Raw genomic sequence first — 23,260 nt, forward strand, 5'->3', positions numbered from 1 at the left:
GAACAGCCATTTAAAACTGGTGCTTCACTAGTTTGCATTTATTGTGCAGTCTTGACGTGCGTTGCTGTCTTCCTTCATTAGCTGGAAACAAAAGCTGAAACAACAGTGACCCAAAAGAGGAGCTTGAAAGATGTTACGTAAATGCTGTAGCATATAAAGCCTCTTTATTATTATACTCTCATTTAAAAGTCATAAAGGTTCCATTCAAAATGTGTTTGAAGTGGAATCTCTATTTTCTTATCATTCCCTAGAGCTGCTGTGCTAAGCAGGATCCCAGACAAAATGTCCTGGGAATAATATCCTGATTTGTAGGTTCCAAATTACAAAAAAAAAAAAAAAAAAAAAAAAAAAAAAAATCTATATGATACTCTGCTAAATTTGAATGCAATGTATTATTTACCCTGCATAAATATAATAGCAGCCCTGCTCCCCTGGCCCTGAAATGGCTGGTGTTGTCCCGAGGGTGAATCTTACCCTTGCTAACTTGGCCTGCTTTTAATCCAGAAAACAGTGTTTGTGCTCAGGTTATGCAAACACACTCTGCCTCCAATCTGTTTCCCTGCAATAAAAATGCAGGTGCAATAAAAATGAAGGATCTTGTCTTGGCTTTGGGTTTTCAAAGAATAACCAGACAGTTCTGAAATGAAACCGTCGGTGTAGTGTGGTCTGCCAGTCCTCAGAAGGGCTGTTTTTTGACAGATGGAAACTGGTTGCATCCCATCCAACTTTGTTTTCTGTCTAGATGCATGCTTAAAGCTTGGCAAAAGGGAACTTGTGCCTGCATTTTTCAAATACTTTCTTTAAAGTTTATAATTAAAATATTTCAATGTTAATAAAAGTCATCATGTGACTTTGACTAAAGTATAAAAACATTCTTCGGTGGCTTAGGTTCTTACTTTGGAAAGATTTTACTCTCTGCAAGTTGGGAGTCAAAATTCTTTTCAAAATCGAATTTCACTCTAGGACACTTAGAGTGTCTTATAAAGTAGAGTCTTAGTTTTATGTTGGTCTTAATTTGAAAATCAATATGGGTCATAGTTTCTATGCCTATTATTTATTTGATCTTTTTTATTCCTACAAAATATGTAATTCCATATTGTATTCCAACAATGTATGCTAGTAATTTTACTTTGCTGTCTGCTTTCCTGGTGTGAGAGCATTAATCCTATAGCATCCTCTGAGATTTACAGATAGCAACGTGTAATACACCTAATCATTTTTCCTCTTTCCCATCTAAGTCTCCAGGACCTGGTTTTGGAAAGTTGCTGTTGAGTCACTGTTTGCAGGAGGAAATCTTTCTCTCTTTACATTATTTCAGCAATAACAATTTAGCATCTATGTTTCTCCTGCTGTGTTTATTCTTTGCCCCTTTTTTTTTCCAGCTCAAGATGAACTAGACATCAGTGCAACATAAAAATATATATCTACAGATTACCCAAAGTTGCTTCCATCAGCTTAGCTTTATTGTCAGATGTATCTTTTGTGGTGTTAATTAGTTGTGCAGGTTCCATGAATTTGGCAGAGCTCTAAGAGCTTCAAGGAGATCTAACACCTGGTAATACCTTGGCTGAGCTGTTGCAGGGACCACACTTAACCTATATTTGAATTGTGAGCTGCCAGTGATCTGAGTTTTGTCCTTTGTTCCCTTGAGGTTGTTAAGTTTAGGAGATGAAATGTTTTAGTATTTAATTTGCAGTCTTTAAGATGAGAGAAAGTGCCTGCTTGGGATTGATAAAGGTGATCAAATGCAGTAGTACTCATAATTTGGAGCCATTTCTGAGCTCTTAAATAAATTCCTTATGGTAGGGGTCCTCTGCTATATAAAGATTCAGTTTGACCTGAACAAACTGCATGAAGGAGTAACCTCACAAGAAAAGAGTAATTTAAATAAAGCTTACACTGAGGTCTTAACAGTTCAGTGACAGAAGAAAGAAGGTCGTAAGAGAACACAAAATTAGAAGAATATGTTTATTAATGATATTTGTGTAGCAGTTTACTTTCCACTTTGAAAAAGGAGGCAGGGGAGAAACCAGTGGGTCTTAAATGGACTGTGAGGGCACCGTGGCACCCAGCTTCTCATGTGACAGATCCTGCATTTCTCATTAATGGCACCTTGCAAGTCCCACTGGTTGCCATAGGAACTGTTGCTGAACCTTATACCTTAAATTTATCCTGACAAAGGTTATTGTGGCAATTCCTACTAATTGGCTTTTTTAAAAAAATATATATTTCTGCTGCTATTTTTAACTCCTGCCCTCCCCCCTGTTTAAGTTGCATGTCCGAAAGGAAGCAACGTGGCAGGATGGCTCTGGGTGAGAGGATGGTTTCCAGAGGCTAATTGGTGACACAAGTCTACGTTTCACTCTTCAGTGCTTGATAAGGAAAATCTAAGTTGTGACCTTCAGTGGTAACTAAAATATTAGCTACTTTTGTGTTCAAACAGTATGAGGGAAAATACTCTGTTGCTCTCAAACCATGATGAACCATGAGTTGGTTCATCCATGCTGCTGCAGTTTATTATTACCAAAGGTGACATCATTAAGACACAAGTCATACTGTTTATCACTGCTATTACTGCCAGAAGATACTCAAGGAAATTATACATGTCCTGAAGAGCTGAAAGCTAATGGGAAGCAAGACTGTGATACAGGGAAGATTGCATGGTGAGGAGGGGGAAGGGAAGGTGCTTTGTTGGTACTAATGCTGTTACCTGGCACGTGGTGCTCCAGCAGGATGCATTAAAAAGTTAGAGGTAGGCTGAGGAGATCATCGTCTGATTTCCTGTAGGTGTTTTGGAGGATTTTCAAGGACTACTCTTTTAATCTCATGGTTATCTACTTTTGGTTGGATCACTTTAATTGCTCAGTTAGGCCTTTCAGGATCAGGATGGCAGTTACGGCCTTGATGTACTGTCTTGGGTATCTGTTTCATGGTTGAAGAAATGAGAAGAAAAGACGAAAAGTTATAGGAGATATGGTCATGGTGGCAGTCAAGCACTTGGGGCAGGGTGGAAGGACTCGTGAATTGTGATTGCAACTATGCTAAGGAACTAAATGTAGCCCTAAAGAAGTACATTCAGCCATGCTTTTAGGGGAAGAGAAGAGATGGGTTACCCCAACTTCTCAGTGATAAATTGGATTATCAGTGAGTGGTAAGTATGTGCTAGAAGCCCATAGGCAGAGCTCGACCAAAGGTGCTCCGGGTCCTCTGACCGTCTTCTTTACAGATATATCAAAAAGAGAAAGACACTTAAAACTTTTCATGGAAGAAACCTTGGGAGTGGCTAGGGATGACCCTGTTTATTTGCTTTGAAGTCCAGGAATAAGTCCACTACGATTTCTTTTTAGAATGTTGTAATTATCTTTCCATGCTCCATCAGGATGAATTTACAAGGACTCATTCATACTTGCAGATAGAAATCTTCTGCAAAAGTTCAGAAATTCCAAAAGGATTCTTTTTGGAAAAAAACAAACATCAGGAATTGGGTACCTGATCAAGGATGGGGACATTTCATGCTTTTCTATGAGGGATAACTTTGTCCAGAAACCTCATTTTTCAATATAAAACTACATGGAAAGCTCAGGAAAATTGACTTCAACTTTCAGTACTTTTATTTCTCCTCCTTAAACTTTTTCCTTGGAGGACAAGATAGAGGACAGCACTTATGCTAATCAGATCCGATCCGATTCTGAGAGGATTTATATCTTGTTTACAATAAGTCTGACTTTAATGTATTTTAAAGGGAAAGATAACAGAGCTTTGCATGATATGAAATTGGAGTTTTGTCGCCCTGAACACAGTTTTTCTGCCCAACTACAGAAACCTCCTCTCTGTCTTATTTGGTCCTGCGATTCCTGCCGTGCTGTTGATCTTTCTGCCTGTTTTTACATTGTTTGCCTGGAGTGTCTGCTCACGAACAAAATATACAAGGTGTATATGGTCCTTTTTTTTTTTTTTTGCTCTTTTTTTTTTTTGATACTTCAGGCATTTAATTCAGCAGATAGTTGAAATTAAAAATATCTTTCCTGCATGTTCTTTTTTTCTTTTATCCCCATGCTTAAGCACATTGTAAAAGAGGTGCATGATGCGATTGAAGGCTGGAGAGCCCGAGTTGTAAGCAGAAGGAGCCAAGAGGCCACCTGCACTTTTGTGGTTTTCCATATAGTTTAAATGCCATGGCAGCCTCTGAGCATCGAGGACGTGCCTGGGAGGATGCGAGGTTTGCAGTGGTACCCAGAGTTGGGGTGGAGGAAGAACAACTTGAACATTTCCAGAATTTTTTACTTCAAATGCATCAGTAATAGGTCTCTGGAATGGAAATGATCATGTACAGTCGCTTGGAAAATTATAGACTACTGGTTCCTTCCTACAGTCAATTATGGAAATGCCAGAGCCTTGTTAGAAATCTGCAATTAAATATGCAGGGAAGAAAACGGTATTTTCCTGCTGCTATAATTTCTCAAGCTTTCGAGGCATTAAAGCCTAAATTTTATGTAGCAAATTACATACATTTGCTGTATAAAAGTAATTCTGCACACCTACCGGTGAGTTTTTCCTCTTGTGTTGACTTTTCTGCTGTGTTGACCACTTGCTGTTTATTTTTGTGCTCTCTCTCCTCTATGCCACCCGGCAATTTAATATCATTTTGTGTGTGAGCTCATTGACAGTGGTCTGTTTTTTCCCCTGTGCATGTGTCGGTGTTCCCTGACAGCCAGTGCTCATTAGGACTCATACCTGCTCCTGCAAAAATTGCAAAAAAAAAATCAAAGAATAATGTTATATTATCATAAAGAAGAAACATTAATTTACCTTGTAGCAGTGAATGTCTTTTCAGATCTGTCACTGAGGAATACAGAGTGTGTCCAATAAGTCGCACACATTAACTCCAGTATTCTAAGAGCAGCCATAAAAATGATTTTCAGAACTGTGGTAGAATATCATATACATGTACTGAATTATGAGCTCTCTGTTTTCCTCTTTGTAAAACACTGTTTCATCCTACACCTGCTTCAGGCAAAGGCTTGTGGATTGTCCCAGAAAATAAGAAAATGAGGGATTCCAAAATAAAACCCAATTATGAGAAATAGGGTCAATCTCAATCTGCAGAGTTCTTTGGAAGTGTGAGGTGTGAACATAACCAGGTGATCTTGCAGCCTGGGTGGAAGGGGAAGGATTTTTAGGAGGTGAAGAACCATACAGATCCCTTCTATGAGTGACTCAAAGCAGATTTGTGGAAGCTCATGTCCAGGCATTATCTAAAAAGCTGCAGCAAACATGAGTTTGTTTGGAGTGGTGGTAAAGTTTATCTATTGAATTAAAATGGTTTAAATGTGTGGTTTAAGTCCTCAGGAGGTTCATTTAAGACCAATTTTTTGACTGCTTTATCAGAAATATTCACAAATACAACTTTTTGGGACCCCAAACCTAAATATTTACCATAAGCAAAATGAAGATGTGAACAGAATTAGATTTCTGACCAAATGGAAGACAGAAAGAGAACTCATGGAGAAGAATAGGAAAGGTATGATTTTAAAATTCATTTCAGTTTTATCATCTTGGTAACTTAGTTGATGAATCTTCTCTAAATACATAACTTCTGAAAGATGTCTGTGGGGCTGTACAATAGCAATGACAGATCACTGCACTTAAAACTGAGAGCATGTAAATCATCTAGAACTGCTTTCTTAAAACCCTAGAATTTAACCGTAATGAAACAGAAATGTGTTAAATTGGAACCTTATTGGGAGCAATAAAACTTCCCAGCATGGCTCTAATTACCTCTAGATGTATATGCACTTACACGAACTGATGGACTGTATGGGATCATTGATTCCCTTTCTCTCTCTCGTGGATAAACCTAGTTTCCTTTTCTGTTTGTTTATCCTTTTAAATAACTATGAAGTATAAATTGCAGTTTTTCATTATTGATTTAGATAGTCACCTGCAGGGAGAATAGTTGGCTCCTGAAATCAGTGTAATTAATGGAGAAATGGGCTGGTTTGGTGCTAGCAGCTGTTGTAACAGTAGCATTGCTCGGACCCAGACACTATTCTGGTTTTGTTTTAAGGCCTGCAAAAGCTGTCAGTGTGTATAAAGTCTTCTCACGGGCTAGTGTTTTATTCTTAATTTGTGATTCTAAAAAAAAAAGATTCATTTTACACTGAATATATAGTGTTGTCTTATGGCACATTGTGAAATTGCCCGGTAGCAAATAATTAAAAGCTGTAGCATCTTCAGAAGCAGGTAGAACATTCATTTACTTGATTGTAGTTCCTTTTTTTTTAAGTAGAGTTGCAAATATTTTCTAAAGAAAACACAAATTTGCATGCTCTTAATGGTAAATTTTCTTTGATATGCAATACCTGTATTTAGCCCTGAGCTGATTAACTGTGTTTCCAACAGAAATACCGTTAAATGCTTATTACTCCACCTAATTTTACTGAACTAAATATTTGTCTTATCAGTTGCTTTTGTTCAAAGTGCTCCAGTTTTATTCGAAAGCTATAATTTATTTCCTTTTTTAATTATTATTTAAACACAGGAATACTCATAATTTGGAGGTCTTGGCTACTTGTCAGCCATTCCAGCCAGTAAGGAGGAAGAAAGTAGGTATGGACTTTCTTCCCTACAGCTGCATTGGATCAACCTGCAGCTGCATATAGAGTCATGTAGTCAGTATATACTTACAGTAGTCTGTCAGCAGCGTTAAGAAACCCTGCTAAAAGCAGGTCTCTCGAGATCTGCGATGACTTGGGTTGTACATAGGAAGGACTATCAGGGACTTGCTGAGGTCGCTTTGTGCGCTCCCTCCAAGATAGCCCCAACTTGCCCTGTTTACTGTTTCTTTGGTTGATTTGAAGCTTGGGTAAGTGTTTTCACTGCTTTTGATGGAAAAGTGTCTAACCTGGCATACAGTAAAAATGAGACGTGCAATTGAATGTGGGTAGTGCTGTGTGCATTGGCTAATAAAATACAGAGAAATGTCAGAATACAGCGTTACTTGCACATTTGAATTGAAATAGCATTGTTGCAAGCTCACTGTTTTGGGTCTGGTCTTTCTTTAGCCCCTCGATGGAATTTCTCCTCTCTGATTTCCATTTGGTGGTCTATACGTCTATTACAAACACCCGCTAAGGTTGGGGTTTGCCCATGCAGTTTTGTATTTGTGCATGCAGTATATGATGCCAAGAGATACTGTAGGTACCTGCAGATTCCTAAGTACATCTTGGATCAACCAAAATTAGTTTGAGGGCTTTTTCTTGCCAGGTGACAGACCTGGTAGTAGTGGCAGACCACCTAAGAGAGCTCTCCCTTGATGGGCAGTAGATTACTGCCCTTGAGAGACAGACTGAAGAGGCTCAAGTGATGGGAAGACAATTCATGACCCTGAGCACCACCAAAATACATTACCGACTGACAGAAAACGAGACTCAAGACATAGCTCTGACTTAAATGTGATTCTTTTATAAAAGTTGATGTAAATTCTGCAAAACGAAATTAACTTTGTGCGCTGTGAAGCCATGCATGTGATAGAAACACTGTGGTTTTACTTTAACAAGCGCAATCTGGACTCTAGCTGTTATGGACAGGATTAGTACTGTGTCTGACCTTTCAAATCTGTCTTCATCAAACCTGGTTTTCAAAGGAAACAAGGCTTATGCAATTGTTTTTTGTCATCTGTCACTCTTAAGTTTTGTGTTCACTAGGAAATCAAGGAAAGGAAGTCTCAAAGATAGATTTAATTCTTAAATGTTCTATCAAAATCACCAATGACTGGGGCAAAGAAAAAAAATATTGCCCCTTTTTGGGGTAGGACAGGCAGAATTCACTAAATATGTGTTTCATTTTGCCCCAAGGAGTTTGTTGATTGCTTCACAAGGAACATGGAAAAAGGAAATCTTTGACGGGGGGGGGAAGAATGCAAATCCACATGAAAGAGACTTTATTTTTTCTTCTGCCTATGGGATAACTTATTCGATTCAAAGTAGTGTTCCTAAAATTTCTCAGTGGGAAGGAGTTTGACCGAATGCTCCCTGCATTTCAATATTTTCTTTTTTAAAGGAATTCTGATTTTTTTTTTAATCTCCACCTGAGATAATCTATTATAATGTCTTTAGGAATAGGGTAACTTGGGCAAGCATGGAGTCCTCGGGTTAAGTGCACTCATTCTCTCAAGGGCTGAGGTCACTCAGACATAACCCCATCACGCACTGTGAGCCCTCTGCTCTCACGGCTCTGAAGAGGCACATTAGAAGTCCAAGCATTTATCTCCACTTCTGAAGTGCTGGGATCCTGGATGATGAGTAGGATTAACAAGAGCAGCCCTACAGAGCACCCAACTGAGCAGGCTGATGAGCGGATTTATAAGAAGCTACTGAAAGTCCTGCCTTGACCTGAAATGATGTTCCAGGAATTGAAGGTGCCAAATAGTTTCAGTCCTTCTGAGGTGTAGTCTGATGCTTTTTTGCCCCTTATTTGTCAAATCTTTCTTTTAAAAGTATATTGTTTTGGTTGATAGGTTTGGGGAAGTTTTTGCCTTTTAAAAGATAAAAAATAATTCTAATATAATACATATATATTTTTTTCTAGCTGTTCTCCTATATCACTTCTAAAGATGTTTTTGATCGATTTGTTGATGGAAATGAAGTTTAGCTCATCTTTCTGGCTTGATCCAGAAAAGTAGGAGATTTCCTTGTTTTCATTCTGTTCTCTCCATCTTACTCATGGATCTGCTTTAAACTAGCAAAGACAGGTTGCTATCTTAAGTGTCTAACGGGAAGTTCCCATCATGATCACAATTTCTCAAAATTGGTATCGGCATCTGTGTTTTCTCTTGGTGCGTTTCTCTTTATTCCATTCTGTTCAGACCTAATCTGTGTCAGAGATTTCTTCCTCACTCTTCTGTAAATGATTTATATGCAGTCATAGCTGTAGGTTTCAAAGCAGTCCACTGAAGTATTTCTTCGTTGTTCTCTGGCAGTTTGCCTATGCTTTATTGGGGGAATGTTGGAGGAACTTTGGACAGTCAGAAGCCACTTGTGCACTTGCAATTTTAACAGTATCTGATATTTAAGAAAGAAGTACAAGTTTATAATTAAAAGGTTAATTCAATAGTTGTGAATAGATTTGTAGTTTTTCATAGACTGCACTGCTTGTGATCGATGTCTGAAATCTTTATGGTTGGATTTGATGATCTTGAAGATCTTTTCCAACCGTAATGGTTCTATGATTCTCTGGCATGAAAGCTCCATTGGATTTTAACTCTTTTTTTTTTTTAACTTTTTCTTTGCTGCCTAAATATTGTTGAAAGACAAATTTTAGCAAGTCTGAAGAGGAAGGGGTTCTGCAGCCCAAATCTCCGTACTCTGTTTTGGTGAAAGCTTCAGCCTTGGTGCCTCCTCCGTGTGTCCCGCACAAATGACCGCACTAGGTTGGACTAAATGCTGGTTTAGTCCAATATCCTATATCAAGCTGTAGCTGATAGGAAATTGCTTTGGCAGAATTCTTAAGAACAGGCAACAGGCGCTGAATCTTGACAAAAAGTTTAAGTCTTCTGTTAACAGACCTTCTCTGAAGAAAATCGAAGCATGTCTAGCTTTGATTTAGACTTCTGGTAGGTACCTGGGAAGCCTATCAGTGATAGCGATGTCTTGCAGGCTCCGTGTTGGCTGCGGGTTGCACGTTGTGCACGGAGAGTGTCACTCCATATCTATTACCAACAGTTTTAATGGGGTGTAGAAGTGCATAATCACAATCCAGCACTTGAAAATGCCTTACTTGAGAAAAATAACAAATGTGTTTTTGAGTCTGCAGTTATGCTGAGTGCTCATCACTTGGGAATTCATTGTTTTTTGAGTTCGGTTCATATATAAAAGACACATTCATATTTAAATGTACTAATACAGTTGTACAGAAATAATGGTGTTGCTATTCCATTAGAGGATTTTCAATAGTACATGATATGACAGTAGTTCTGTTGCCATTTTCAAATTTTTTAACAACATTTCATCATTTACTGTTATACATGTGTTTCATGGTCATTTTTTATGATTTTGCTTACTCCAGTTTGGAAATCAGTGTGACAAGTTCTGAGCCGGTTGAATGTTGTTCTGGTAGTGTTTAAAGCAAACGTAATGATTCTCAGAGATTCTGGATAATATGCTGAATATGCTAATAAATAAGTTGCATAAACTATGAGAAATATATATTCAGAAAGTAATATATTTTCAGAAACCAAGCAATTGGTCTCTGACAAGCAATATTGGAGTCTTGCAATCAATAAACTGCTTTTGCACCATCCAGTTAAGGGAAAAGGATGTAGAGCTGCCTGCTACTTGCAAGTGAATAATGGGCAATCTCTTCAATTTGGATTAAAACCAAATTTGGAGCCCATTAAAAAGTGGATATTAAATAAGTGTCTAATTTACAGGCGTGTCCAGAAGTGCGGGGCTTGTAGCTCAGAAAATCAGAGCTCCTGACTTAGGATTCAAGTATGTGCATGGCCAGAAGCTAAGAGATAGGGAGGACCCCAGGGAGACCATTCGAGGAGCTGTGGTGCTATGACAAGGCAGCACTTCGGCTAGGTCAGGTGATAGGATTAGAAGTGGAGACTAGTGACCTGGAGTTGGCTACCAGAAATTAGACATTTGCTAGAATGAACCTTGGAATATAAATAGAAAGGTTTTTTTTTTTTTTTTTAAAAAAAGCTTGCTTTCATAACCTATGTTTAGTAGCTCAATAAGGAGAAGAATTAGGCCCATCACGTCTCCAATACCTAATTCTCAATAGTAAACATGTTTTCTTCCAGCTGCAGATTTCCGTCTGACACAGAGAATCCCACTCGTCTAGTGCATGCGGTTTGTTTTCACTCTCATTGTAGATGATACGTTCCTCAGGGCAAGTCTGATTCATCTTCCAGGCCTTGGTCTGCTCAAGCAATAAAACAACTTTCTTGCCCATAAAATAAAGCTTCAATTTTGCATGGTGTGCCAGAAGAGAGATTATATTTGACAGTTCCAATATTTTGATTTCACACCATACCCCACTTTGAATTGCATCTGTCAAGGCAAGGAGAGGTTCGCTCCTACGTAGGGTATTGAGCAGAGGACATGATAGTCTTGACTGTGCTGCTCTGCAAATTTCTATTTGTTGTCAGCTTTGTCTTTAGAGGGCAAGGACTCGGTTCCATGTTGCGTATGATTAAAAAAGAAAAAAAATCAATTCAGAATTAAATGGTTGTGAGTCAGTTATGGCCTGATTGTAAAAGTGAGTTTTATTACAGATCACTAATCTTTTTTTTTTGTGTTGTTAGCTGGTGCAAAGAAAATGCAAGAATTAGAAGTTGTAGAAAGAAAATAAAGATCCATATTAGCTTTATTATTGTGCTTAAATTATTGTGCTTAAAGACCCTAAAGAAAAGGCGTCCTTATAAACAGTCTTTGAAGTGTTCTGAATGGAGAATGGTGAAAGAAGATGAAATTCATGGAAACAAAAAGAGCTAAAGAACTAAGGAAGTCTTCAATTCTTTAAAGTATTTACAGCCATTTGATGTTTTTCAGAAATTGCAGTTCATTTACATAATAAAATCATTCCAGATATGCTGCTGTTCTGTCGTGGAGCATTTTGAAGGCGACCGCTTGAGACTTGAATTTCACGGAGTCTTCGTTATGAAAACATAGAAGAGGCAAAGTACAACTCTGATTGATTTTAAGAGTCTCTGCCACTGAAGTGGTTGTTGGTGCTGTTTTCCTGTCGCTAGAGTCGGTTATGTGCTTAGGTCTCCAGAAGGGAACATAAGAATAATGAGCTTTGTAGTTCCGGTCGTAGAGAGATGGCTGTTGAAGTACACTCATATTAATGAAGAACGAATGGATGTCACATACTGAATATCTTATTTCGAGTTCATCTCAGTGTGTCATCAGCAGCGAACGGGGCACCGTTGCATGACAATCAGAAAGCAGAGGGGATAATCAAAGCGTTTTTTCTTCTTTTTTTTTTTTTCCTGAGTCCAGCAGGAAGTCGTCTCTGAACCCCAGCTCAGGAAAGGCTCGGTTGAGTCATAACTCTCAGGGCTTTGGCATGCTGCCAGAAGATGAGTGACGCTGAGCTCAGATGTGCTAACTTCCTGCTGGTCTTCTCTAATGAAAAGAGAGATGAAGAAGTTTTACTGTTAGAGCAAATTCTTCAGCTGGCTGAAGCTCAGTGATGCTGGTGGTGTCTTCTGCTTAGTTGTACCTGTGCCTCTCCAAAGCATCGTCCTCCTTCTGGGACCCAGCTTAGCACTTCAGGAGGTCCCCACTAGAACCCAGGTTCCTGTTCACGTCTTACTGTGCAAAAAGTGTGGTTTGGTAGTGCAGGATCTTGTCGAGTCAACCTTAAACACCACAGCAATGAAAAAGCCGTTAGCAAAATGCCATGCCACCATTATCGTGATGATTTAACATACCTGCATAAGGCTACACTTGTCTTCATGTTTTCTGTTTGTCCTAAAGTGCTGCTTTCTGCAGACTGTCTGTCAGCCGAGTCCAGTGACTTGGACTCAAGTGTTGGCCTGGAATATGTTACTGCATCTCCCTGCAGAACTTGCAAGTGCGTTAGGTGGTCATATATAAAATTCTGCAATTGTGTGTAGGTGTTGAGGGTAACAGGAAGTTTGGAGATTTCTTACTATTAATTTACTTTTGCAAAATAAATTGAAGCAACAACACACAGTAAACGAACGACACAAATTTTAGGTTTTGTGCGAGCAGAGATAATGAGCTGATTATCCCACAAGTTCTTGGCTACATTTCTCTTTCATCCTTTAAATGTGTTTTTAGAGCTAACTATGCAAACAATACTTCGAGTAGCTGAATGTTAAAATATAATCAGCCAAACTCCTCACAAATTAACCTGGTGAATGGGAATGCTGGTGCTTTGGCAGATGACGTAAATATTGATTTATTTAGATCAGTCTTTTAAATGTTTTCACAGAATGCTTAAGGTTGGAAGGGACCTTTAGAGATCACCTAGTCCAACCGTCCTGCTCCAGCAGGGACACCTAGAGCACAGGGTGGCATCCAAGTGGGTTTGAAGATCTCCAGAGAAGGAGACTCCACAACCTCTCTGGGCAGCCTGTTCCAGGGGGCTGTGTCACCCTCACAGTAAAGAAGTTCTTCCTCACATGGAGGTGGAACTTCCTGGGTTTCGACTTACACCCATTACCCTTGTCCTGTCACTGGCCACCACAGAGAAGAGCCTGGCCCCATCCTCCCTACAATCACCCTTCAGGTACTTGAACATGTTGATCAAATCTCCTCAGTCTTCTCTTCTCTAGACTGAACAGGCCCAGCTCGCTTAGTCTTTCCTCATACAACATATGATCCAGTCCCTTAATCATCTTGGTCACTCTGCGCTGGACCCTCTCTAGAAGCTCCATGTCCCTCTTGTCCTGGGAAGCCCAGAACTGCACCCAATACTCCAGGTGCGGCCTCCCCAGAGTGGAGGAGAGGAGCAAGATCAAGATCACCTCCCTCGACCTGCTGGCAACACTCCTCCTGATGCAGGCCAGGATCCCATTGGCCTTCTTGGCCACGAGGGCACATTGCTGACTCATGGATAACTTGTTGTCAACTAGGACTCCCAAATCCCTGTCCACAGACCTACTTTCCAGCAGGTCAGCCCCTAATCTGTCCTGGTGCCTGGGGTTATTTTTCCCCAGGTGCAGGACCCCGTCCTTGTTGAACCTCATGAGGTTCCTCTCTGCCCAACTGCCCAACTCTCCATCCTGTCTAGGTCTCTCTGAATGGCAGCTCAGTGCTCGGGAGTGTCGACCACTCCTCCCAGTTTGGTATCATCTGCAAACTTGCTGAGGGTGCACTCTGTGCCCTCATCCTTGTTTTGTTCTATGATTTTCATCCTCTTTAGTGCTTGAGAGTATTTTATTTGTTATTAATTGATTTTTTCCCCACATTACTTTATACTTATTTATTAGAAAACGTAATCCAGAATCTGGAACTATTAGGGGCATGATGTTCCGGAATAAACTTCGGATAGGTTTTTCGCCCTTCTGTTCTTTCAGAGTAGTTTTAAGACAGAAGTTTTAAGAAAGAAGTATCCAATTTAGAAGAACATCTTGACTTGCAGGAAGCATTACAGAATTCTGGCCATGTTTTGCTTAGTTTATATATAAGTTATTTTATATAAAGGAAGTACCAAAACATATTTCCCAGTGGTAATTTGCTGGAGTTGGGCGGTATTTTAAAATTTGACAGTGGGATGCTACAGCTTAAACTCAGGCACAATATTGTGTTTCGTTATTTTTCTGTCCTGACTCCTGATAGCATTGCATTAACCTAATCTGATGTTTGATGAATTTTCTACTGAAGACAAAAAGCAAATGGAAACTTGACATCCTGTAGAAAGTGTTGTTTTCTCAGCCTGGATTAACAGTATATCAGTTCAGCTTTCCTGCTGTCCCTAATTAGAGAACTGAAGCCATTTATCCCTATTACTTCAAGAAAAAGATTTCTTTGGAAGTATAGTTGTTCTTTTCAATATTAATGGTAAGATTTCCACCCACGTCTGTGAATGTCTGACATCTCTTACTTTTAATATGTGGTCAGTTATTTTACGTGATTCAATATCTTAATCAGTATTGAGAAAGCATGTGTTTTGAGCAGGCAGTATTAAGCAATCCTGTAGACACTTCCTATACCAAAATATGCCGAAAGTGTTTTGTTAATATGCAGACGATAAGACCTAATTTCTTTTGATGTGCATTAATGTTTGCATGTATTGTCCTTCTTGCACCCAAATGCACCTCATTTATTTTCCTACATCTTTCTTAAAACTTTTCCTGATTTCTCTCATTCATCTAGTTCAAGAGATAAAAATAGAGATTAAAAAAAAAAAATCTGTTTTAGTGTTATCAATTTTAGGACCTATTGCCTGAACTTAGCTAATCTAACCAGTGATGTTGGGACTGAAAATCAAATATACTTACTGAGGAAAATAGTCTTTCTTGTGCATAGCTTTGGCTGAAAACATGAAAGAACCTCAGGACACCAAGGTGGTAAATCTATTTTTAAAAGAGAGCATTGCTATTTAATGACATGCTGAGCCCAGGGAATGCAGGAAAGGGTAATCAGAAGCACTTACCACCTTTGACAGGATTCAGTATTTCTTGTGGCTTTGTTTCTGCCCATAACTTCCTACTGAAGTAGTCAAATATTTTCTGTACGCATTTTCTCTGTTTTCTCTGTACCCAGAGAAAACACTGTACTTTTTTTAAAAAAAAAAAAAGAAAAAAGAAAAGTCAGAAAAAAAAAAGAAGCATGGATGGATGGGGTACGAGAATGTTTTAAATATCAGAGTTGACGTATCAAGACCCCTTAAACACAGGTCCAAGGCCCAGGAGGGTTGACTTAGTCCTTCATGTTTGCAAGCCAGATAAACTGAATTTAAGTGATCCTAGCCAGGATCACTAAAACTGCTGCACTGGCCTATCTGTGAATCACCCTACTAGCTTTCAAAACATGCTTATTGAAGGTCTTGATAGACTGGTTTTCATGAACTACAAATTTATCCAATTTATGGTAAACACAATAATCTACCAAATGCATACCTGCCACATCCAGAAAATAAAAGTATTGTGGATGCAGTATAAACTGCAGACATTGCCACTATTTCCATTGTGTTTTTCAACTCTTAGAAGCATGAAGTCCATTGGAATAAAGGCTGTGGTATATTAAGGTTGTGTTGGTTTTCACTGAGGCAGTTCTCAAGCTCCATAGAAAGAGGAAATTACATTAACAGAAAGACCATACGCATTGAAGACTGACAAGGAGGTGGAGAGAAACCTTTGGAATAGGCACATGGATGCAGTTTGAGCAACATCAGTCCTGGATGCTCAACATTCCTCTTCCAACTAAAGCCTATTAAACTTGTTTGAATATAACTCAGCGTCAGCTAATGTCTTCAGAACTGAATAGAATAGCAGTGAACTAGTGGCAACACCATCACTCTTGTCAATAATATATCCTTCATTAGGAAGTCTTTGTAAAGTCTCTATTTTCTGCAATTTGGAGCATCTGCTGCTTTCTGACCTTGTAGATAAGTAGCTTACAGTAATTTTTAGACCGTTTGCGAGTATATTTGTGTCACTGATTTTTTTTTTTTTGACTTTGAGAAGCCAATGAGCTGTTTACAACCTGAATACTAAAGAGCAGTGGTCATAGCTCAGTAGCTATCTGAAATCTGAATTTTATTTTGCACTTAAAAGCTGAGATTCATCCTTTTAATCCTTGTGCTGACTTATTGAGTCAATACAGGCATATACTTATGTCTTTTGGGATGTGGTATGTGGCTGCCTTGACCTGGCTGTGTAGGTTTTTTTTATGAAGAACGGCTATAGTTTGTACGAAGGATCTATATGTTTTCTTGTTTTTAATGGTTTTTCATTTCTGACTATACAGTTTCAGGCAAAACCAATCCCTGTCTTAAAAATACTCTAAAATTTGAAGTACAAGTCGATAATGTAAACCAGAAAAAAGATGTTGCAATCATTCCTAAATTCATCTCCTAAATTTCAATATATTCACTATTAAGAATTACCCTTGAGATAAACTGATGTGTAAAATATTTGAAAATTCTTTCAATTTTTTTTCTTGATATTGACTTGGAATTTCATAAAATAGTTAGCTAGATTTTCAGGTATTTTTCTACAAATAAAAACTAGTTATGGAAATAGTACTCTGATCTCTTTGTACATGGCTTGCTTTTGATGCATTTTTGTCTTTAGTAAGTATAGTTTTCCTTTGTGCTGTTTTTGTGAGTTGTTTTGCTACTGCTTGTGGTGATGGGCACGTCCTGTAGCTTAGATACTTCTTTTCTCAGAAGCTTGAGAGATGAAGCACTCTGACAAGAAACCCCACCGTGGGACAGAGCTGGAGAACAGGGAGAGAGCAGTTCCTTTTTAGAGCTGAAACAGTTCCTTTTTTTTTTTTTTTTTTTTTTTTTTTTTTTTTTTTTGCAAATACCTTCTATGCACTTTCAAACCATTAGATATTTTTTGGTGTTTATGGTGATACTTATTACTATTTTAAGTTTGCCTTTTTAGCTTCTTTATTTGATCTTGTTGCTTTGGACCCAGGGATGAATGTAATCATTTTGTTACGTTTCCTCTCCTGAATTTAATTTTCACTGATATCTTTGTATTACATTCTGTATTCTGTATTATTCATGGGAGAGGACATATAAAGCAAATATGTAAAGGGAAAATTGCTAAGATGATTCATTCTGAGGTGAATGATCAAAGCTTAGGATGCATTAATTTTAAGATAGCAGAGCGTATGTGTCATGTTTGAAAATGGGGAGCTGAAGTTTTGCTGATTTTTTTTTCACTGAAATTCAGGCTTGTAAGTACCAGAATAACCTTAGAAAATGAAGTTTGTCTTAAGTCGCTGAGGTGTTCTTGAAAATAGCCTTAGGTCTCTGTAATGGGCTATGCTGTATTGTATAAATAATGCTCCAAAATGCTTCTTAATAATGTATTTTGGGTTAATCCTGAGCAACATTTACGCCATCTCGTCACACAAAAGCACTGCCATGCCCAGCAGTTATATGCCCAGTTGATATCTGGCATGGGAAGAACATTACAGCTATCTCCTTTCCTTTCCCCCTCAGTCTTCTGAGGAAAAGTGTTGCTACACACTTAGCCTGTTTCAAGGTGTTCGCACTCAGCTTGTTTAAGCCCACTAAACTCCTTCTGAATGTCCAATGACTTCGGTAGGATGGGACTTTAATTATGGATATTCAGGATCACGACCTCCGTATGAAAGAAGAGAATGTCTTGAAACCCACCAATGGAGCAATGTGTGAGCCAATAAAAGGGTTTAGCAAGCAATAATTCCAGATACCCAAGCTTTTATCTTGGTTGAAATGCTTAAACCATGTCTAAGTCTAGACTATAAATCAACAAGGACTAGTCTTATGTGAGTACTCCATATTTTTTTGTCTCCTAGGCTATAATATGCATGTTCAAATCAACTTCTTTCTTGTATTCTCTTTTGTAGTTTAATGTTAGGTGTCCTTTTCTGGGAAGAGTCATCTGTAATTGCGAAAGAGAATTTTTTGTCTTTTATCTGGCATTATCTGAGTGTCTGGGCAGGCCTGACTCCTGTACAATGATATTTTCAAGTACATGGTGACATTAGACAGTTGATTTTTGTCTCTGCTACTTGCCCTAAATTCATGCTCACCAAAACAAGCCCTGGTTTTTGTCTTCTGTATCACTTCTTGCTGCTCTCAGTACTGCCTTCAAGCGCATGGGCTCGTTTACTTTTGATCCCAGGTACACAAGAACTCGGTAATACGAATAATTCTTTTTTTCTTTTTTAATGATTAGTATTTTTATAAGTGAGCTGAAGGGTTATTCTTGTGATATTTATATTTCAAAGGCAATCTAAACCACATGGCTTTCTCTGTTTTCTGCGTTTCCATACTGTTCCACTGAGCAAGATAGTCACATTACTCGCTTTTCAAGGCTTCCATGTTAGTTTGTTTTCATGTATGAAATAGACCATAAATTATGCATGGATAGTTTCTGATAATGGAATATTGGTTTAAGCAGGGTTTTTAAGCCTACTTGGCTGTTTTCCAGTGGAATTTTCAGGTGACATAGAGTCACAGGTTTTCTATTAGAATTGTATTGTCTAAAAAGATACAGCATAGAAGGAGATAAACAGCTAAAAAAGAAGCGACTTACTGGGAATTACTTGAAGGAAAAATTTAATTTGGCTTAAGGAACAGAGCCTGTCCCAGGTTTTCCAAAACCGTTTGCCTCTTCATTTGCAGAATTAAGTTAGTTGCAAGAAGCATTTAAGCTAAGAATCATTAACCCAGATTTTCTGATTATCAGCTTTCGAAATAATTACTGATTTTAATGATTTAACTACATTGAATTGTTCTCAAAATGAGGTAAAGATGCCTTATTTTTTGCCAAGTTAGGTGCTGTTCTAAAAGGGAGAGCAATGAAAAGCACCTTGGGGAGATGTAGGTAGTGCTATTCCTGCTCCTGTGTCTTCTGTAGCATTGGACATTTGCTTGTGTCTGCTTTCTAGAATATGTTTTGATCCCAGCTTGCATTTGGAATTCTAAAAGTGTTGCCAAGGGCCAGACCAGAGTGCCTGTGCAATATTGCAAGGACCAGGCCCATGGCTGGGCCAGGCTGGATGCAACACACACAAGTCAAGTCGTAGTTTGCTTCTATGCTAAGAACAACTAGAGATGAAGAGCCTGAAAGCTCGTGGATGATATTTGCTTGAAAAAAAATACATATAGCATGTATATGTATATTATTATTTTAATCCTTTTAATGTTATTTGTGGTTGCAAGCCAAAATTAGCATCTCTGCTTATTATCACTCACGTAAGAGGCAGCAATTAGGTGGTGATTTGATTTAGTGATTCCTCTACTTCTATGATAGCATATAGATTTGCATAAGGCAACAATGCAGCTGATAAAATGTATTTAAATACCTGTTTGATGGATATTGAAAATAGAAACTATTTTTGATGACTTTGTACTCAGCTGTGCATCATGAGTGTCTTGTGTGTTAATGAAAAAACTAATATTTAACCCATTTTCTAATAGTAACTTGATTTACAATTAAGAAAAAATACTGTTTAGGTGCACAGATAGCATCTGTGTGTGTAAAAGAGAGATGTGCTACATTTTTATTAATAGTGTTGAGCAGTTCATTGTTATGAAGCTTAAACACCTCCTCATATAAAGCTTCCTTATTCTGATAAAAGAAATCAGATAATAGCTTCTTCATGCCCCTACTCATAATAGTGAACATTATACTTGGTAATAGTTAAAAGATAAGCTCTGTAACTGCTCTACTGACGTTTTGCCTCCTTAAGATGGTTGTGTCCTGCTCCTTGGCAGAGTACTTGAAGTCTAGTTTCTCTGACTACTCTGTTGCTTTTGGGACTTGAGAATCTGTATAAAATCTATATAACATCTCTATATACCAAAAGCATCAATAAAGCTGTGGCAAAATAAATAATTCAAGCCAGTGGACTGGACACTTGTATACAAGAATCTTCAAGGAACTACCTGAGGAGCACGCAGAGCGCTTGTTAATTTTTTAAGACATCTTGAAGATGCTAAGGTCATTCCTATGCAAGAAGAATGCAAGTTATTGGTCTAGAAAGAGAAATGGTTGAGATGGTTTTCAGATCTGGATTTAGAGATTGGAAAGCCAGCTGCTCAGTGTGCCTAGTAAATGGCATTTAAAGAAAGAAGATTGATATAGATAATATTCTTTTAACAGCATTCCATTTTCAAATTTTAACTTAAATACAGTGGAACTATTCTTTCCTGTTTTAACTTTTTATCATCTGAAATATCTTGTATTGGGTAAGTAACTGCTGTTGAATTCTACAGACTTCAATACCACAGTTTGAATTTATCTTCACTTCCACTACTTTAAATAAATAATTAAGTTCTAAATGCAATTTTTTAAACTTAATTGGCCTTTCAAAGATTAATGGAAAAAATTATCTTTTGTTCTGCATAGTTCAGATACTAAAGCAATCTTTTTTCTTTATGAAGTCATTTTTAGTCCAGGAGGAGACATCATTACTTGCAGGTCTCTTGAGCTACTTTATTTTTTTATGCTTTACTGAAATATATCAAATATAGATTGCAGTTCTAAAGCAGTGAAATAATTAGAAATAAACAGGAGATAGTGTTAATTTGGATTACTTTTCTTCCTCACTTTCATCTAGTGCTATGTGTTTATTTTATAAGAGATTTGATTCTTGAGGTTCCCTCTAGGCTGTGAATTACTGTATACTGGGACATGATTGCTCTGCTGTTTTGCTCTGTTGTTTTTGTATCAAATGAGTAACTTTGAATCCTCTTTCTGCTTTTAACCCTTGTTTGTCAAATATGTTGTCACATCAAATTTTGTGGCATTAGAGGAGCTGAGGACATGGTAAACATGATTCCTGAAGGAGAGGACGGGAGAGGGGTAGGACTGGCTACGAAATTGTTTTTATATCACACAGTGTTTTTGTGCAAATACCTTCATGATTTAGTTGAAAACTCTCCCTGGAGAAAATTTGGAGAGCTCCTTGCAAGGTAGAGGAGGTCAAAATGAAGCCCTGTGTCCATCCAGGGGTTGACCCCTCACTGGGGAGACACATCTGTTGAGATGGGAGAAATGGTCACATTGGAAGGGGGGTGGGAAGGTGGGTTGTGATGAGCAACTGGTTTAGGCAAAGATGCTTATTTTTTGGGTTGATTTTTATGGGAAGCCTTCCCATTTACTGCACATTGCCAGACTGAGCATTAAATCCTGAAGAAACATCATAGACACCAGAGACAAAACTCAGTGTAGTTTCAGCAGAAGAAGAATCCTGAGTGTGAAAGGCATCTGTGTTTAGGAAAAAGAGCTAGAATTAAATTTTACCCTGATTTACCTCAAGTGTCACTGTAGTCTTGTAGAAGTTTCCTTATCTCAGCTGCTCCCTTACATTCTGCCCACAACTGAATTTGTAATATTGTGTTACTGCTTGTCCAAAGTGATAGTTTTTTCTCCACAAGTCTCTCTTTCTCAGATCTCTTTGCTTTCTAGCACACAAGGACACCACTGGGATTATTTTGTGATACCTTTTCATGTAATATGAGGTGTCTCTTGGCTAAATATACTCTATACAGTATAAAAATAAAGCAAGTTTAAAAAAAAAAAAAGTAAAAAAAAATCCAACTATATTCCCCAAAGCAGATGTGGATCTGGGGGAAAAAAGTGCTTCAATGAATATTTAATTTCCATCAGGGAGAAAAATTACCATTTGCCAGTAATGCCCCATTAAAGGAAGAATGTCATGTGAATATCTTCAGCTAAATCTTAAATATTGTTAGGCTCAAATGTTTTTCTAATATATCATTCACAGAGAGAAGTGTGGCACAGGTAATCGATGAGCAGTTTTACGGGTCTGCTGGAAGATGGGGTTTGACCGCTCAGAAAAGAAAATAATTTGTTAGAATACAAATGTTGGTAATGAACAATGAGAATTTAAGCTGTACTGCATATATAGTGCAAGTCAAGCGTGGATTTGCATCAGGTCCTTTAGAAAGGCTGAAATGATGGAGTGATATTCCAGTTGCATCTCTGTCTTCTGTGTGTGCTGCCCGTGCAAAATCCTGGAAGTTCAACTTGGCATTTGCCAACTTAAGTCATATTTATGCACTGATAGGAAATGGCGATATAGACATGTTTTCTTACCTACATTTTTTTTAATCCACTGTAGAGATTATATCCAGGTGTTTTCCATTACACTCTTCATTTCTAACATGATTTCTGCAGTTTCAGTGACAGGCATTTGAGAGTTTGTTTTAGCTTTTGCATGCAGCCGGCGTTTGATGGCCTTTGCATGTAAATGAAGAAATTGCAATGATTTCTTGCTACAGCAAAAAAAAAAAAAAAGAAAAGAAAGAAAATGCAAACAGCCCTTAGAGAGGCATAGATTAATTCTGCTGAGTCTTTCAGGAGATTTTTAAATGTGAAGATCAGCAAAGATGTTGTCTTCAGAGGAGGCAGCTTGCAGACTCGGTAATTACGACACCATCGTCTCGGCACAGCATTTGTCCCTTTTAATGACAAAAGTGTCCGTGGAATATTAACAGCTTCTCCTGAGATGTCACTTTTTGCTCCGGGTGAAGAATGAGCTGCCTCTTCAAATTCATCTTTTCAAAGCAAACTTTATGAGCTCTGCATCATTCCTTGCACTTATAATTGTTTTGTGTCTTTCTCCTGTTTCTGTTTGGGTCAAAGTCCTCTTAAATGAGTCTTAATTATGCAAAACCTGCCTAGTTTGGTGGGGTTTTAAAGCATTTTCCTGTTAGTTTCCATTACTGGCCTTTTCCTCTTGGGAAGGCCTGTGGAAAATGTTTTCCTCTTTGAAATAGGTGGAAATAGAGAAAAAGAGTGATGGTAACCCTGCTGTATAATGTGGAATTGCCTTCTCATCCCTCCTCTTTGACTGTAGTTGCACTCCACCAGGGTTTTTTTTCAGTATTGTTTTCTTGGTCTTCTGTTTTCCCTAAGTGCAAAATTGTCTCGGAAGCAATGTATTTTTAGTCTTCATTAATTACTAGTGTTTCAGCCAATTCAAGAAACAAGAAGTGTTTTGGCAGCACAGTACATTAGATGTGCTGCAGCTTAATAAAGAGCCTCAGGAACATTTAGATGCCAAAAGGAAAAGCAGAT

General features: G+C 38.1%; 1 protein-coding gene across 1 annotated transcript in view; it reads left to right on the forward strand.

The window, feature by feature from the left end:
* The window catches only part of TRAPPC9 (trafficking protein particle complex subunit 9), a 359,903-nt gene that overhangs the window by 135,226 nt on the left and 201,417 nt on the right, over positions 1-23,260 (forward strand). The window lies entirely within an intron of this gene.

This window comes from Tinamus guttatus, unplaced genomic scaffold (genome assembly GCF_059628265.1).
Source record: "Tinamus guttatus ecotype Peru unplaced genomic scaffold, ASM5962826v1 Tinamus_guttatus_pri_ptg000038l, whole genome shotgun sequence".
NCBI lineage: Eukaryota > Metazoa > Chordata > Aves > Tinamiformes > Tinamidae > Tinamus > Tinamus guttatus.